The sequence below is a fragment of the Grammomys surdaster genome, unplaced genomic scaffold (assembly GCF_004785775.1).
Source record: "Grammomys surdaster isolate TR1022 unplaced genomic scaffold, NIH_TR_1.0 139, whole genome shotgun sequence".
In the NCBI taxonomy this organism is placed as follows: Eukaryota; Metazoa; Chordata; class Mammalia; order Rodentia; family Muridae; genus Grammomys; species Grammomys surdaster.
The window spans coordinates 14839741-14857732 of NW_021604597.1; the positions used below are offsets into that span (position 1 = coordinate 14839741).

At 40.4% G+C, this 17992-nt stretch overlaps 1 protein-coding gene across 2 annotated transcripts in view; it reads right to left on the bottom strand.

The window, feature by feature from the left end:
* The window catches only part of Veph1 (ventricular zone expressed PH domain containing 1), a 181436-nt gene extending 167783 nt beyond the window's left edge, over positions 1-13653 (bottom strand). For both annotated transcript variants that reach the window (XM_028763573.1, XM_028763572.1), the window contains exon 1: positions 13546-13653. The gene's annotated coding sequence lies outside the window, so the exon portion shown is untranslated. The remainder of the gene's footprint in view (positions 1-13545) is intronic.
* Between the last annotated feature and the right edge of the window lie 4339 nt (positions 13654-17992).

Genomic DNA, 17992 nt, shown 5'->3' on the forward strand with positions numbered 1-17992 from the left:
AATTACATGGAATGATGCAATTTCACTAACTTCTCCACTATGGAGCAGTCTGTAGAGAACAAGTTGGGTACTTGACTATTCTCTTCAATTCCCTTCTGGGGCTAAGGAGACTACAGATTGTTTGGATTAGTAGATATGTTAGCTGTCATTTAATAGCCAGGGATGATCGATGACTTCCCTAAGGCCCATAGTCATAATTATGGGGCTAGTCTCCAGCTTTCAGGTGAGTGGGCTTTCCACCACAGTTTACGGTGAAGTGGATTCTCTTCATACATGCAAGTAGTTTGTGATGGAGCCCCTTTCTCAGAGGGTAGGAGCCCAGTGTGAGTTACTTAACAAGAGCAGGGTATGATTCTGACCATCATTTCAGTGTGAATGACTTCCTTGGAATGAAAGTGAAAAGAGAGAAGCCTCTGTGGTCCCTTGTGAGCTATCTCTGTGGGAGTACCTCTCTATGCTGTATCAGTCTTAAAGCTCCAAGATACTGTCTATTCACCATGGGATCTAAGCACGAGACAAATCTTTCACAGGATACTCAAGTCAATCTATCTGTGCCATTTCAACTATTCATGGGCTATTTTAAAAAATGATTTCAAGGGCATTATTAGCTGTTGATTGTACATTTTTTAATACTGCCTTCAAGCATTAGAGAAATAAAGTTTACTCTGGCCAGGGAAGCATGCAGGCTAAGCAGATCCTCGCTTCTCCTTCTGCTCCTTCAAATCTAGTCCCCCAGCCTCATCCCCAGCCCTGCAATAGAATGCCTGCTGCTGCTTCCCTTCCCCTCTGCACCTACCACCTAAGGATACCACAGACCTTCCCTTTCTAATCTTCCTCCCTGAACTATTTGCTTTGTCCCAGCCCTCAACTTCACTCTTGAAAATTCACAGGACACTCTGACTAGAGAGATAGGAAAGTTAACTTCATCTATTCCTATATTCCTCCAAGTCTAATTCCCCAGTCTCATCCCCAGCTCTATAGCAGATCTTCTGCTATAGCCTCACCTCACTCTCTGTCCTCATTCCCAGGGGACTGACTAAACAGATGCTTGTGGAACAGCCTGATGTCTTTTCTCCCTCAGCCCACCACCAACCCGTGCTCATTCTGAATGTCACTTCCCAATACCCAGAAACACATTTTACCTGGCTGGAATCCCCAGTGGCCACAACTACCACGACCCCAGAATATTTCTCTACTAGGCAACACACAACCACCACAGAAGAAAGAGAAGCCAAGGAACAAGACACTTACCCAAAAAAGACAAGACCAGATACAGCACCTAGAGTTACAATCTTCCCAATATCAAATGTCCAGATGACAGTGTAAAAACACAATTAATAATAGTCAGGATAATATGTCTCCACTAGAGCCCAATGCCACAGCAGGCCCTGAATATTCCAACATAGTTGAAGCATGAAAAAAAGGCTTTGAAACAGCCTTTATAAATATGATAGATGTACGTAAAGAGGAAATGAATACATTCTTTAAAGAAATCTATGAAAACACAAACAGTGGAAGGAAATGAATGAGACCATCCAAGACCTGAAAGCAGAAAGAGACCAACAATGAAAACCCAAACTGAGGAAAATCTAGACAAGAAAACTTTAGGTACTTGAACAGAAACCACAGACACAAGTGTTACAAGCAGAATACAAGAGACGGAAGAGAGAATCTCCAGCATTAAAGGAATGATAAAAGAAATGGATATCTTGGTCAAAGGAAATGTTAAATCTAAGAAAACTCCTGGCACAAAGCATCCATGAATCTGGAATGCCATGGAAAGATCAAATCTAAGAATAATAAGAATAGATGAAGGAGAAAAAAACACAGGTCAAAGTCACAGAAAATATTTTCAACAAAACCATAGAAAAAAAATTTTCTTAGCCTAAAGAAGGAGGTGCCTATTAAAGTACAAGAAGCATATAAAACACCAAAGATATGGATCAGCAAAGAAAGTCCCCATTGGCACATAATATTCCAAACACTAAATATACAGAACAACAACAACAACAACAACAACAACAAAGAATATTAGCAGCTGCAAGAGAAGAAGACCAACTAAAATTGTGATAACTATTTTGGTTGCCAGCTTGATTACATCTGGAACTAACTAAAACCCCCAAAATTAGTGGCCACACATATGAGGGGCTTTTGCTTAATTAAATCATTTGAAGTGGGAAAATTCACTTTTTTTGTTTTTTTTTGTTTTTGTTTGTTTTGGTTTTTGGTTTTTTTGTTTTGTTTTGTTTTGAGACAGGGTTTCTCTGTGTAGCCCTGGCTGTCCTGGAACTCACTCTGTAGACCAGGCTGGCCTTGAACTCAGAAATCCGCCTGCCTCTGCCTCCCAAGTGCTGGGATTAAAGGCGTGGGCCACCACCGCACTGCGAAAATCCACTTTTGGTCTCAGTTTTTCAGTTGAGAAGAAACAACTTTAATTCACATATTTTGAGGTGGAAAGATCCAACTCTAATCTGGGCCACATATTCTGTTGAAAGCCTATGTAAAGACATGGGGGAAGGAAGCTTCACTCTTAGCCTGCCTGCTCTTGCCCTTGCTAGCAAGTCCATCCCCTCAACAGAATGGCTTATAATTTTATGTAAGCTGAGTAAATCTCTAATGAATGAAAAATGGGTCAAGAAGTAAATTTAAAAAAAAAACTTAAAGACTTTCTAGAATTGAATGAAAATGAATACACACCATACCCAAACTAAAGGGACAAAATGAAGACGATTCTAAGAAGCAAGAACTCTTAGAACTAAGTGACTACATATAAAAATTGGTAGACCATCTTGCCAAAAGCAATCTACAGGTTCAATGCAATCCCCATTAAAATCCCAACTCAATTCTTCACAGAGTTAGAAAAGGAAATTCTCAAATTCATGTGGAATAACAAAAAACCCAGGATAGCGAAAACTAAACAATAAAAGAACTTCGGGAGGAATCACCGTCCCTGACCTCAAGCTGTACTACAGAGCAATAGTGATAAAAACTACCTGGTATTGGTACAGAGACAGGCAGGAAGATCAATGGAATAGAATTGAAGACCCAGAAATGAACCCACACTCCTATGGTCACTTGATCTTTGACAAAGGAGCTAAAACTGTCCAGTGGAAAAAGGACAGCATTTTCAACAAATGGTGCTGGTTCAACTGGAGGACAACATGTAGAAGAATGAAAATTGATCCATTCTTATCCCCTTGTACAAAGCTCAAGTCTAAGTGGATAAAGGACCTCCACATAAAACCAGATACACTGAAACTAATAGAAGAGAAGGTGGGGAAGAGCTTCGAATACTTGGGCACAGGGGAAAAGTTCCTGAACAGAACTCCAATGGCATATGCTCTAAGATCAAGAATTGACAAATGGGACTTCATAAAATTGCAAAGTTTCTGTAAGGCAAAGGACACTATCAATAGGACAAAACGACAGCCAACAAATTGGGAAAAGATCTTTACCAATCCTACATCTGATAGAGGGCTAATATCCAATATATACAAAGAACTCAAGAAATTAGACTCCAGACAACCAAATTACCCTATTAAAAAATGGGGTATAGAGCTTAACAAAGAATTTTCAACAGAGGAAACTCGAATGGCCGAGAAGCACCTAAAGAAATGTTCAGCATCCGTAGTCGTCAGGGAAATGCAAATCAAAACAACCCTGAGATTCCATCTCACACCAGTCAGAATGGCTAAGATTAAAAACTCAGGTGATAGTAGATGCTGGCGAGGCTGTGGAGAAAGAGGAACACTCCTCCATTGTTGGTGGGACTGCAAGATGGTGCAACCACTTTGGAAATCAGTGTGGCGGTTCCTCAGAAAATTGGACATAGCATTACCTGAGGATCCAGCTATACCACTCCTAGGCATATACCCAGAAGATGCTCGAACATATAACAAGGACATATGCTCAACTATGTTCATAGCAGCCTTATTTATAATAGCCAGGGGCTGGAAAGAACCCAGATGTCCTTCAACTGAGGAATGGATTCAAAAAATGTGGTATATTTACACAATGGAGTATTACTCAGCTATTAAAAACAATGAATTCGAGAGGTTCCTAGGTAAATGGATGGAACTAGAAATTATCATCCTGAGTGAGGTAAGCCAATCACAAAAGAACACACATGGTATTCACTCACTGATTATTGGATATTAGCCCAGAACCTTGAAATGCCCAAGATGTAACTCATGGGCCACATGAAGCTCATGAAGAAGGAAGATCAAGTGGGGGTGATTCGGTCCTTCTTAGAAGGAGCAACAAAATACTCAAGGGAGCAAATATGGAGACAAAGTGAGGGACAGAAACTGAAGGAGGGGCCGTCTGAAGACCACTCCACCTGAGTATCTATCCCATGTGCAGTCACCAAAGGTAGATGCTGATATGGAAGTCAGGAAGTGCATGCTGATAAGAGCCTGATATGGATGTCTCCTCAGAGGTCTTCAAGAGTCTGACATATTCAGAGGCAGATGCTCACAACTAGCCATTGAACTGATCATGGGGTTTTCAATGGAGGAGTTAGAGTGAAGACTGAAGGAGCTGAAAGGATTTGCAGCACCATGAGGAGAGCAACAATACCAACCAACCACAGCTCCCAGGGTCTAAACCACCAGCCTAGGAGCACTTAGGGAGGGATCCAGGGCTTTAGCTGAATATGTAAGAGTGGAGGGCCCTGCTGGGCATAGGTGGAAGAAGAGAACCTTGACCTCATGAAGGCTGGACGCCCCAGGGGGTGGGAATTTTGAGGGTGGGGAGGTGGAAGTGGGGGGGTAGATAGAGGTTACATCCACAGAGAAGAAGGAGGAGGGGTGAGGGGATAGGGGGTTCCTGGGTGGGTGGGGGATGGGGTAAGGGAACAACATATGAAATGTAAATAAAACATCCAATAAAAAAAGAGAAGTAATTAAAGATATTTGCTAAAAAAAAATTGGTAGAGATCTGATATTTGCAGCTCAATAGAACACCTCAAAGCCCTAAAAGAGAAAAAGAAAAGAAATCCCACGCAAAAGGAGTAGAGAGTAAGAAATAATCAAACTCAGGGCTGGAGTCAGTAAAACAGAAACAAGCTAGCAACCAACCAAACAACAACCAATACAAAGAATCAATGAAACAACGACTTGGTTCTTTGAGAAAATCAGTAAGATTGACAAACCTTTGTCCAAATTAACTAAAAGTCATAGAGAAGATCCAAGTTAGCAAAAGCAGAAATGAAAAGCAGGACATAACAACAGACACTGAGGAAATCCCGAGAGTATACTTTAAAAACCAGTACTCCACCAAACTGGAAAATTGGAAAGAAATGGATATTTTTCTCACACACTTACCAAAGTTAAATCAAGAGCAGATAAGCAATTTAAACAACCTCTAGTGAAATAAAAGCAATAATTGAAAGTCTCCCAACCAAAAGAAGCCCAGGGTCAAGTGGTTTTAACGAAGAATTCTACCAGACTTTCAAAGAAAAGTTAACATCAATGTTCATTAATTCATTCCACAAAATAAAAACAGAAGAAACACTGTACAATTTATTTTATGAGGCCACAGTTAACCTGATACCCAAACCACATAAGCATTCAGCAAAGAAAAATAATTCTGGGCCAATTTCCCTTATGAACGTAGATGGAAAAATACTCAATAGAATACTTGAAAACTTAATAGAAAAACATGTTTAGAATGATCATCCATCATGATCAAGTAGGTTTCATCCAAGAGATGAAGGGATGGTTCAACATACATAAATCGATAAATGTAATTCACACACATAAACAAACTGAAAGAACAAAAAACACATGGTCATCTTAATAGATGCAGAAAAAAACCTTTGACAAAAATCCAACATTCTTTCATGGAAGAAGTCCTGGAGAGACAAGGGATACAAGGGACATACCTCGCCATATTAAAGACAGCTTCTAACAAGCCCAGAGCCTACATCAACTTAAATGCAGAGAAAAACGAATTTCTACTAAAATCAGGAAAAAGACATCTTTGTCTGCTTTCTTCATACCTATTTAAAATAGTGCTCAAAGTCTGAGCTAGAGCAATAAGGCAACTGAAGGAGAGCAAAGGGTCACAAACTGGAAAGGAAATCACTGAAGTTTCCTTATTTGTAGATGATACGGTAGCTTACACAAGCAACTTGGAAAATTCCACCAGGGAACTCCTATAGCAACAAACACTTTTAGAAAAATTGCTGTATACAAAATTAATTCACAAAAATCAGTAGACCTCCTATGTACAAATGACAAATAGATTGAAAAGGAAATTAGGAAAACAGCGTCTTTCACAATAGTCTCAAACAATATAAAATGTCTTAGAGTAATGCTAACCAGGCAAATCAAAGACTTGTATTAAAAAAAAAAACAAGAAAACAAAAACTCAAGTCTTTGAAAACAGAAATTGTAGAAGATATGAGAAAATGGAAAGATCTTCCATGGTCCTGGATCCATAGGATTAACAGAGTAAAATTAGCCATCGTACCAAAGGTAATCTACAGATTCAATATAATCCACACCAAAATTCCAGCATAATTATTCACTGATCTTGGAAGAATAATTTTCATCATCATATGGAAACACACACACACACACACACACACACACACACACACACACACAACAGGATACCTAAAAAAAAAAAGCTGGAATAATAAAAGAACTGGTGGAGGTCTCCATTCCCAATTTTAGGTTGTGCTACAAAAATATAATAATAATATTGACACATAACTGATATGTTAATCAATGGAATAGAATTGATTAATATGATTATGGAATATAAGCATAATATTGACACAAAAACTGATATGTTAATCAATGGAATAGAATTGAAGACCCACACATAAATCCACACATCTATAGCTGCCTGATAGTTGATAAAGGAGCCAGAAATAGACACTGGAAAATAGACAGCATTTTCTTTTTTGTTTGTTTGTTTGTTTGTTTGTTTTGTTTCCTCCTCCTCCTCCCCTCCCCCTCCCCCTCCCCCTCCCCCTCCTCCTCCTCCTCCTTCTTCTTTTTTGTTTTTTGTTTTTTGTTTTTTTTGTTTTTTTGAGACAGAGTTTCTCTGTATAGCCCTGGCTGTCCTGGAACTCACTCTGTAGATCAGGCTGGCCTTGAACTCAGAAATCCACCTGCCTCTGCCTCCCAAGTGCTGGGATTAAAGGCATGTGCCACCACCACCTGGCTCTTTTTTATCGGATATTTTATTTATCTACATCTCATATGTCATTCCCTTTCCCCATTTCCCCTCCCTAGAACCCCCATACCATCCCTCTTTTCATTTTTCCTTTTATACCATTTTAATTACATGCATGTAGTCAGGTCAGTTCTAAGTTGAGAGACTAGCAGTACAATAGATGCAAATAGTCAGGGAACAAGCAAGACAATAAACAAAATTTAGTGAACACTCGCATGATCACTGTTTCTAAGGGCGTATCAGGATAACCAAAATATCTGAGCCAACTTCCCTGTCCTAGCCCAAAGTCATTTTCATGTCTGAAGCCAACTTCCTTGTTTTAGCCTAAAATTTAGATTCCTGCCTGAAATTTTTCTTTGTTCTAGCCTAATGTCAGATTCCTGCCTGAAGTCTACTTCCTTCAGACAGCATTTTCAACAAATGGTACTAGTCAAACTGGATGGCTACATGTAGAAGAATCCAAATAGATCCATACTTATCACCATGCATTAAACTCAACTCTAACTAGATAAACCCAACTCTAAATAAATGTGTTGACTCTAAACTCAACATAAAACCAGATTCACTGATTCTGATAGAAGAGAAAGCAGGAATAGCCTTGAACTCATTGGCAAAGGAGAATACTTTGTGAATATCATTTATGTGGAGACTTAGATTGACAATTAACACATCGGAAGTCATGAAATGAAGAGGCTTATGCATGACAATGGACATTATCATTCAGACAAGGCAGCAGCCTATAGACTGGGAAAAGATTTCTACCATTGCACATCTGATAGAGCTAATATCCAAAGTATATAAAGAATTTAAGAAACTAGGTTACAAGAAAACAAGTAATCCAATTAAAATGGGGCAAGATCATGTATCAGTAAATTATCAGTAGAGGAAACTCAAATGGCCAAAACCACTTAAAGTTCAACACCCTTAGCTATTGGATTACTTATTAAATTAAAACTACTTTGTGATTATATCTGAAAGCTCATGCTGGCAAGACTGAGCTGTCACTTGTAAGGAGTGTGGGGAGTAAGGGGATCATTTACTCATTGCTAGTAGAGTACAAACTTGTACAGCCACTGTGGAAATCAGTATGGTGGTATTTCAGGAAGATAGAAGTTGATCGGGCTTAAGATCAGCTATACTTCTCTTGAGTATATACCCAAAGGATGCTTCATCTTATCACACCTGTTCAATGTTTATTGTCACTCTATTCATAGTGGCCAGAAATTGGAAACCACCTAGATGTCTTTCAACAGAAGAATGGACAAAGAAAATTTGGTATATTTACAAAACAAAGTATTTCTCAGCTGTTATATTTTCAGGTAAATAGATGGAACTAGAATAATTCTGAGTGACAAAGTCCAGAACCAGAAAAAAAAAAACATGGTATATATTTACTTATATGTAAACATTAGCCATTAAATCAATGATAACATTAGAATGCTACAGAGATTAGGTATTGAGTAAGGAACTGGAGGGTACAGATAGACTTTATTAGGAATGGGAAATAGATCAGATAATTATGGATGAATGAGGAGCTGAAATGGGAGGATTAAGTGGGGAGGAGCAAGGAGAAGAATAGAGGGAGGAAATAGGGGAAGAGACAGCTAAAACTAAGGGGCATTTGACGTAGTATGGAAACCTAATACAACAGAAACCTTCTAAAATATGTTCATATACGAAGGCAATATAAATGATATCACCAAATAATAGAGGAGACAGAGTCCCACCTGGCTGTCTCTTGTTACCAAACAAGGTTTCTAGTTAAGATTGGGTTACATCTAATCATGATGTTTGCCAAAGTGGTCCCATGGGAATCTCCAAACAACCCAGGCTGTTGCCAAGACAATAGATTGCTCTTCACAAACTAGCAGCAAGGTCTCTTTTGCTGATGACAATTCCTACTTGACTCATTAAACATGGAGAGAGAGAGCTGGTGCTTACATAGAGTCTTTTCCCCTATGTTCTAGCATCTTTGGTACATGTTACCAAAAGAGATATACCCTGCAGGTTCTGTGTATTCCACTTCAATCTCTGTAAGTTCACATGACCTTTGCTCATGTTGATTTAGATGGCCTTGTATTCTTGGTGTCTTCAAACCCTCTGGCTTTTACGCTCCTTTTTCTTCCTTTTTAAATAAGTTTCATGGGCTTTTCAGGAATGGATTTTTGTGTGCTACCAAAGAGATACACAAGCACTAAGCCAAGCACAAACCCTTTGATTTACAGTGGTGTCATCCCTACAATAGATGCTAGAGCAATGGTTCTCAACCTGTGGGTCATGACCACTGGGAAACACAGATATTTACATTATGGTTCACAAAAGTAGCAAAATTATAGTTATAAAGTAGCATTAAAAATAATTTTATGGTTGAGGATTAGCAGAACATGAGGAACTGTATTAAAGGGTTGCAGCATCAGGAGGGTTGAAAACCACTGTCTAGATCAATAGTAGTACAAATTTTGGAGTAACCAATTAATTTTTTACTTCAGGCCCACTCATTGAGATGGAACACATTCCAACACTGCTTGGGTGACCTAGAACCTGATATTACATAGCCCAGGGATCTACAGTTAAAACCAAATAATCCTGGTCTTAAAAAAAGAAAAAAGAAAAAAGAGCCAGATATTGTGGCACATGTCTTTAATCCCAGCACTCAGGAGTCAGAGACAGGCAGATCTCTCAGTTTAAGGTCAGCCTGATCTACAAAGTGAGTTGAGTTCCAGGATAGCCAGGGTTATACAGTGAATCTATCTATCTATCTATCTATCTATCTATCTATCTATCTATCTATCTATCTATCTATCTTCATAGACCAGTGCCTTGTTCAGTCATCATTAGAGAAGCTTTGATGGGAACAAATACAGATCCCCTCCCCCTATCTCTCCCTCTCTCTCTGTCTCTCTGTCTCTGTCTCTCTGTCTCTGTCACACACACACACACACACACACACACACACACACACAAAACCCTTGAAACATTCACTCTTAAATGGTATGTCTATCAAATCCCTCCCCTCAGAGCCCACAAAACTCCAGAAAAGGAGCCAAAAAGAGTAAGGGCCTGAGAGGGTTGAAGACACCAAGCAAATAAGACCTCTAAGTCAACATGAGCAAAACTCATAAGAACTCACAGAGACTGAGACAGCATGCACAGGCCTGCATGGTTCTGCACCACGTCCTCTGTGTATATATTATGCCTTCCTTTAGTATTTTAATGGGATTTCTAAGAATGCAAATGAGTAGGTCTCTGATTCTTGGGTCTATGCCTTCTCTTGGGCTCTTTTCCTTCTTTTCCAACTTGGATGTAATAGTTTTTGTTTTATCATATCTTATTTTGTTATGTTTTATTATTATCCCATTAGAAACCTGTTCTTTTCTAGTGAGATACAGAAAGGAAATGGATGAGGATGGGTTGGGAGGTGGGGAAGAACTGGGAGATATAGAGGAAGGAGAAACTGTAATCAGAATACATTATATGAAAAAATAATCTATTTTTAATAAAAAGCAGGAAAAATATTTAAAAAGAAACATAAGGTCTTTATTTTTGTGTTATGTGCCATGTGCACATTAATAGAAATTTTGTGAATGTTAATTTATTTGATTTTTATAACAACTGTAAAAGGATATGTCATCCCCATTTTGAAGATGAGGTTTGGGAGGCAATTAAGTAACTTGTCATACCATGTAGATATGATTTGGATTCAGAGACTCTAGTGCTATGGTTCAATTAAAAAAAAAAAAGTACTCTGTGTTACTGATGCCAAGGAGTAATACTAACATTTAAGAATGAAGGTGTCAAAAAAGTGAGATGGTATGGACTGTTTCTTCTGCATCCCTGTATCCTTGCCCATTTATACCCTGAGGTTTAGAAGAGCCAGTGGGCAGGAGAATCAGAAGAAAGTGGAGCTCTGGAATTAAAAAAGAGTGGTGGGCAAACTCTGAGGGAGAGGCGGGAGGGGCAGAGCAAGTGTATCCCAAAACAGTTTGGACCCTGGAAAATGAGGAAGGATGAATTGTAGTATCTTAAAAAGATGTTAGGTTAGTTCTCTACCCAAGGTTTTCTTTTAACACATCCTTTCTCCAAGAAACAGTCTCAATAAAATAAGATCCAGAAACAGATGGGATAGAAATGAGTTTTCCCTTGGACATTGGACAATGTCTGCTCTTCAGGGAGATTCAGATGCTCCAGACACATCAGAGCTGGGATCTGAAAATCGGCACAAGTACATACTATGGAGAGGAGTATTCAGAACTGGCTGGTCCCGAGGAGCTCCTTCCTGCTGTACGTGGCGCCTGCTGTGGAGTGTCAAGGCCTACTTCCAACTGGATCCCTTCTTCTTGTACTCTCTTTATGTGAAAACATTTCTTTGGGCACTGTGATGCTAGTGTTGGTTGTCAACTTGATGGAACTTACACTCACCATGGAAACTAATCTCTGGGCATGTCTTTGAGGAAATACCGAGATTAGGTCAACCGAAATGAGAAGAACCGTTTTAAATCTGGGTGGTCTGGAACTGTAAGCCAAGCGAGGTCCATCTTAGGATGGTGATTGAATCATCTGCAATGTGGCGATGATATGGAGAAAAGTTATAAAAGTCCTGGGTGTTAGAACACAAAATGAGTGAGCACAAGAGAGTCGGAGGCAGGTCAACATTAGCAGAAGATGACACAAAAGGCCCTGTAGAGGGAATGACATTTGAGCAACATCTCGGAAGCCAAGACATTTACAGATTTCTCTCAATGCACTTGTGTTAAACTCAGAGTAGGGAATGCTTTTGAAGGTGAGGATGGGATTCTAGGCTTGGATTCTTCACTTGGCAGTTTTAGAATTATTGGTGTATACTTTTCCTCAGCTTATCTGCAAACTGGGACTAATGCAGGGCTCTTCTAGCAGGCTAAGATCCTCTTGTTAAATGAGACTCTGGGCTTTAGAAACTAATACCCCAAAGTGAAGGTGCTAGAAGCTGCCTTGGAGTAGAGTTTCACCATGACCTTGTGTCCTCTTGTCTCCTGATTCCTTTTTTCCTCCCCTCCCTGCAAAAGGCAAGTCACAGAAACTATAATCTCTCTTCTCTAAGGTAGGTCACAGAAACTTTAGCCTCGTGCCCCATAGCAAACCACAAATCCAGAAATCCACAAATCCACATCTCTTGCTTTTCTGTGTTGGAGCTAGCTGTGAAATCCTCTCACACAGCTTTCCTGACAATAAGACTTATACTCTGGAAGGGGCTGGAATGCTACACAGAGAGTTGAAGAAAGATCTGAGGAGAGAGGCCTTCATAGTTTCCCTCATTCAGTGTACTAGCATTACATCAGACTCTTTCTGTCCAGTCAGATTTCTATATGGCTGTTTATGCATAGATAAATCTAAGCTTAAAAAGAAATGAACTGATCGCTCTGAGTTTATGGGTCCTCAGTTTGAAAGCTCTTGTATTACATAGAACTGTGATCAAATACCCTCCTTCTTTGCCCGTCTTTTGATAAAAGGTGTGTCAGATGTGATCATTTATGATGGGGAAGAAGTGGATACAGCCCCTACCTTTCCCCCACACTGCCGCCAAGAGCTGCTGTTTGCCGCATTCCAGCATTATTCCGAATGCTTCCCAAGTTTTGAGCCACTTGATTATGACAAGGCATGCAAGGAAAGCCTGATGCATAAGAACAGTTGCAGAGTTAGGGCAGAAAGTTGTAGGTCTCCGGGTACAAAGCCCTCTCAGGACCTTGTATAGACACAGAAGCTTTTCTGAATTAGGATTGGCAAAGCAGTTATTTATTTTCTGGTCAATGTTTTGCTTAGATGTCTGGTTTCTCCTGCTTGTTTATTTTACAACTGAAACCGAAGACATGGCCAGAGCCAGGACATGTTTACCTAATTCTAACTACATTCCTTTCCAGATGCTGCAGTACTGTGGACCAGATACATACATATAAGTACACGCTTGGCAGGGGCATAGGTGCACAAACGAAAGGCTATATGTACATACGTGTGAATACTCAAATCCTATCTGTGTACTAAGCTCTTGGTTAGAAACTTCTCAGTACGCCCATTAACCTTGCAGGCAGATCCATAGAACAGGACCCATTCAGTAATGCCTTACCTGAGGTCACACAAAACCAAGAAATCTGTTTTATAAACTTTTTACTCCGCGTTTTTCATTTCTCTCATAATTTGCTCCCCTCGATGTGTATGTGACCCTAACTTGAGGCCTACTCTCTCTCAGTTTTAAATTTGTTTGTTTGTTTTTAAGGAGTTATTAGTTGACAAGTTAACTTTCCTAAATAAATCTGGAGCGACAGAAGAGCTATGATTCTGCGTTCAGCTGCCCATTTCAGGGCTGTACCCACAAACTCATTTTACCTGAGAGCTACTCCTCCAAGGCTCACTTGCTGCCACTGGCTGAAAGCTTCAAGCCCAGGCTGGAGGCGGCTGCCGGCCCCAGAGCAGCTCAGTGACCCTGCAGCTGTCCATCCGCCGGTGCCGCGTGGAAGAATTCCAGGAATGCAGCGGAAGCCACCGGCTGCTCCCTGGGCGGGTCAGGTGACTGGCTGCTCTGGCTCGGGGGCAGAGCTACCTCCAAGCACAAAGGCAGCTCCAGTAAACCAGAGAGCTGCGGCAGACCGAGAAGACAGAACGCCCTGTGTTCGCGGAAATCTACACTTTCCCTTCCGAGATTGGGTGGGGGTGGGGAAGCCACGCAGGAAGCCGGTCTGTTTGGTAGGTCAAGTTGGAGCCGTAGATGGAATGACCGGGTCCCAGAGGGAACAGGAAACTTAGCGAGACACAGGAGCTCAAAACACAGGAACAAACGACCCTCTTGCCGCCCTGCCTCTAGATTAATGTCAGTGCAAGTTTGAGGATTACCAGGAGTTACTGGTGGAGGGAACAGACTGGCTCCACGAAATCACACAATTTTTCACTCCGTTTGGTGGAATTTGGGAGGTTCTTCCTGACCATCTACATCAGTGGCTCTCAACTTTCCTAGTGATGTGACTCTGTGATACAGTTTCTCATGCTGTGGTGACCCCAACCATAAAACTTGCTACTTACTACTTGTAATTTTGCTACTGTTATGAACTGTAATGTAGATATTCTGTGAAAGGGTCATGTGACCGCCAAGGGGTCCCGACCCACAGTTTGAGAACTGTTGCTCTACATAGATCAAATATAATGGACTGTATTTATAAGTATTGTTGCAGAGTCTGAAGAATGTTTATCTTGCTTAATCTATTGACATCCAAAAGTGTGTGTGTGGGGCAATCTAAGCGCCACCCTTTTAAATGAGGTCTCACTATGTAGCCTTGGCTGGCCTAGACCTGACTCCTTATGTAGGTAGGCTTGACTTTGAACTCACAGAGATTTGGCTGCCTCCGCTTCGTGAGTGCTGGGGCTAAATGTGTGTGTGCACTTCACCGAGCCTCGGAATTGTTTAAAATTGTAAAAATATGCTTTTTTAAAAAAATAATTTTATTCTTTTAAATCTAGAATTTGCCATCAGACCCTCCTTTAGCCAGATTATGAAGGCACCTCTCCTGCAGGTAAATCCACTTTCAGGAAAACACAATATAGACAATGTCTTCCTGAGAGTACTCCTCAGAAAGGTAGGTCAGGAGCTACAGAGCATTCAACCATACTTTCTCCCTGTCCTCACACGCAGAGCTGTCTACATGAGGAGTTTCATGACAAGATGGAGATGCCAGTCATTGCCCCCAAAGTATGTTTTTTCTTAGTAGTTTTCCAGCTTCCAAGATGACCCCTAAAGTCTCCCACTTTTGATGGACTAGAAGAGAATTCTTCAGACTATATTCTTCTGATTGCTTGTTTTGAAATCCTTAAATTTTGTTCATGTTCTTAACTGTTTCAAGCATGTAGCATTTTGGAATTTGAGATTCCATAGACACCAGCAAGAGGATCAAGCAGTGAGAGTGTGGGAACCTGGAGACACCTGCTCTCCAGTCTTGGCTGTACCATGCTGTGGGGCAGACTTGGGCAGTGAATCAGCCTCTCCCAGGCTGTATAAAACATGAGCGGCGTCAATTCTGTCCTTTGGAATGATCTCCTGTTTCTCAGGTACTAGAGATAAAACCTAAGGCCTCATGCAGCTTAGACCAGCCTTTAGCATTGAGCTATAGCCTCAGCCTTCGATTTACTTTTTATTTTGGGATAATCAGTATCTCACTAAATTGTCCAGCTTGGCTTTGAGCTCACTCTGTAGCCAGGCTGGTCTTGAACTCACAATCCTCTTACCTTAGCACCTGAGTAGGTGGATCAAAACTCCCACCCCCACACCCCCAGACCCTGGGTATTTTTACTCTTATAGAAAATTTCTCGTTATCATATCATTACATCATAGCTTTTAAAAGTCGAAATGCCATGGTACAGTTAACTAAATCCAGTTCTTTGGGATAAAGACACTTAGGGTTGTTTGTTTGTTTTGTTTTCTGCTTGTATCATATATTTTAGTTGTACTTTTCCTTAATCTCAAATCTGGGTAAACTTCATTTGTAGCACACATTTCACTAACTTAACTATGTTCTTGTAGATTTGGGGGCAACTTTTACTCCTTGGAGAAGTAGCCTTACTGTGGTCCTTCTTACCTCCACATGGATAACTGGTTTTGTTTACAGACCAGAAACAGACTAGGGTGCAATGTATCTTAGTCTTTTCATGGCTGGGTAATCCAAATACTTGTGTTTTCCATATTAGTATAATATTTACTCTGCTGTTTACCAGGCAGAAGAGAATGCCCTTCCAAGGAACCAGAACTTTTCAAGGTGACCTATACTCATTGTTCACTTATAAATACATTAATAATTTACCCCATTATGGGTCTGTAGATACCATTGTATGTAAGTAAACACAGGGCTCAGTCCCTCTAAGGTCAGAATACTGCCCTCAGAACACAGACAGGTCTTTAGGGGAAAATTTTGATCATTAGCTCTGGAAGCCAATTTGTCCTGAGGTGTTCAAGCCTCTACCTTACAACTCAGGTGAGAATATGTCTGACTGAGTCCCTATTTCAGAAAATTCTAGAATAGCAAGGTTTATACTTTGAGCTACATGATTGCATCAAAACATTTTTATTTAATTTACCTGGGTTAAAAATGCCTATTGACTAATGTAGGTCCATGTGGATGCTATGAAATGTTGAATAAATTTCCCAGATAGATTTTTTTCCCTTGAAAGAAAGGATTAAACAGTCTATTGAAGAAACATCTTTTTCACACAGTATGAAAAGACCACAGGCGTTCCCATGGGAATCACCCGAATATATTTCAGCCCTTCCCACAGACGGTCATTGTTCCCTGGGCAGCTCTGCTTCCCTCTTCCGTGGCATGTTGCTGCATTTCACTTGTACCAAAAGCCTCCAAAGCTAGATTATTCCAAACAATTCTAAGATACTCATACCTGAGGAGTTTTATCAGAATTCATACAGTTCAAATTTGTAGCAGGCATATTATAAGAACATATAAAATAGAAATTTTGCCATCTATTTATTAAAAGCCTAAAACATGTAATTTTAAATACAATATTGCAAGTTTTGAATACAAATAGAGAAGTGTTGCGCTTTATGGGCAATGAGAGGCAACTTATAGAGTCTTACAAACTTTCTAAAGCACAGAATTTTGTGGCCTTTCAAGATGATTTCATAAGTATGTTCATTTTCATCTGGGACTTTCAACTCGGCAGGTCTTGTTTTCCTCTAAAACAGCATATATCTTGGTTTTTAAAATCCACGTTCAAATTCTATTGGTGTTGTTTTTCCAGGAAAAAACACTCAACACTTATCCAGTGTTGAGTGTTTGACTGTGTCATTTAAATTTCCAATATTTACTCTGCCGAATGAAGAATTCAAATCATTTTCTAGGTTTACAAATTTTAAATTTTAAAAACTGGATGCCATTGAACCCAATTGTTGATCATTAAACCAGTTTGAATGTGCATTTGGAAGACCAAAGAAGTAGCAATATTAGATCATGATTTGTAAGCTTCACAGAACAGCAGTGATGAAACACACTGAGTCAGAGGCTGAACAGAGTGTCCAGCCTCTGACTGGAATGGGGCTACTTAGCTTTCTTCAAAAACAATAACAGGGATTCTTCCTCTGCTCCTTGTAAAAGGCTTCTTAAGGTGAGTGAATGTGTGGAAAGAAGACCACAGTTATGGAGTCAAACAATATGTCCACATCCAGCACAGTTATCTGGTCCTAGGAGCCTAGGGACATGTTTTAACCACCCACAGAGAATTAAATATTCTTAACCTAAAAACTGAAAAGCACACACACATGCTCACACACACTAAGCGCACTTTATCTGCATAATCAGCCAGCCCTTGGAAGTTTCTCTGCTCAACTTTCCCAGCTCTTTTCTGTTCTTACCTCCCTGCAGTTTCTGGCCTTTACTTTGATTAGCTTTTGTTTCTACTGAACAAAGGGACAGGAAAGAAAACAACCATACCTCCTAGCCCGGGACACTGGCAGGTGCAGGCAACAGAAGGCAAATGCTTGATCCTTCCAACACACTTCAGCTGGGACCCAGGACCACGCTCAGAGGCAGCCCTGCAGCGCCTGCCTGTCCTGTCGGTGGCTGCTGGCACATCCCTGTGTGCTTGTCAGGCTGCTCTGCGCTAGAGTCCCTCCTGTGGACTCACCGTGTGGTATCAGGCGAATGAGTAACTTTTCTCTCTTTTCCAAACTTCTGTTTTAGATCTAACAATTGGCACGGTTTCCCTGACTTCCTCTGTAGACTTACAGCATTTTCTCGGAGGCCAATTTGTAGTGTGAAAGAATTGGATTTGCTACCAACCA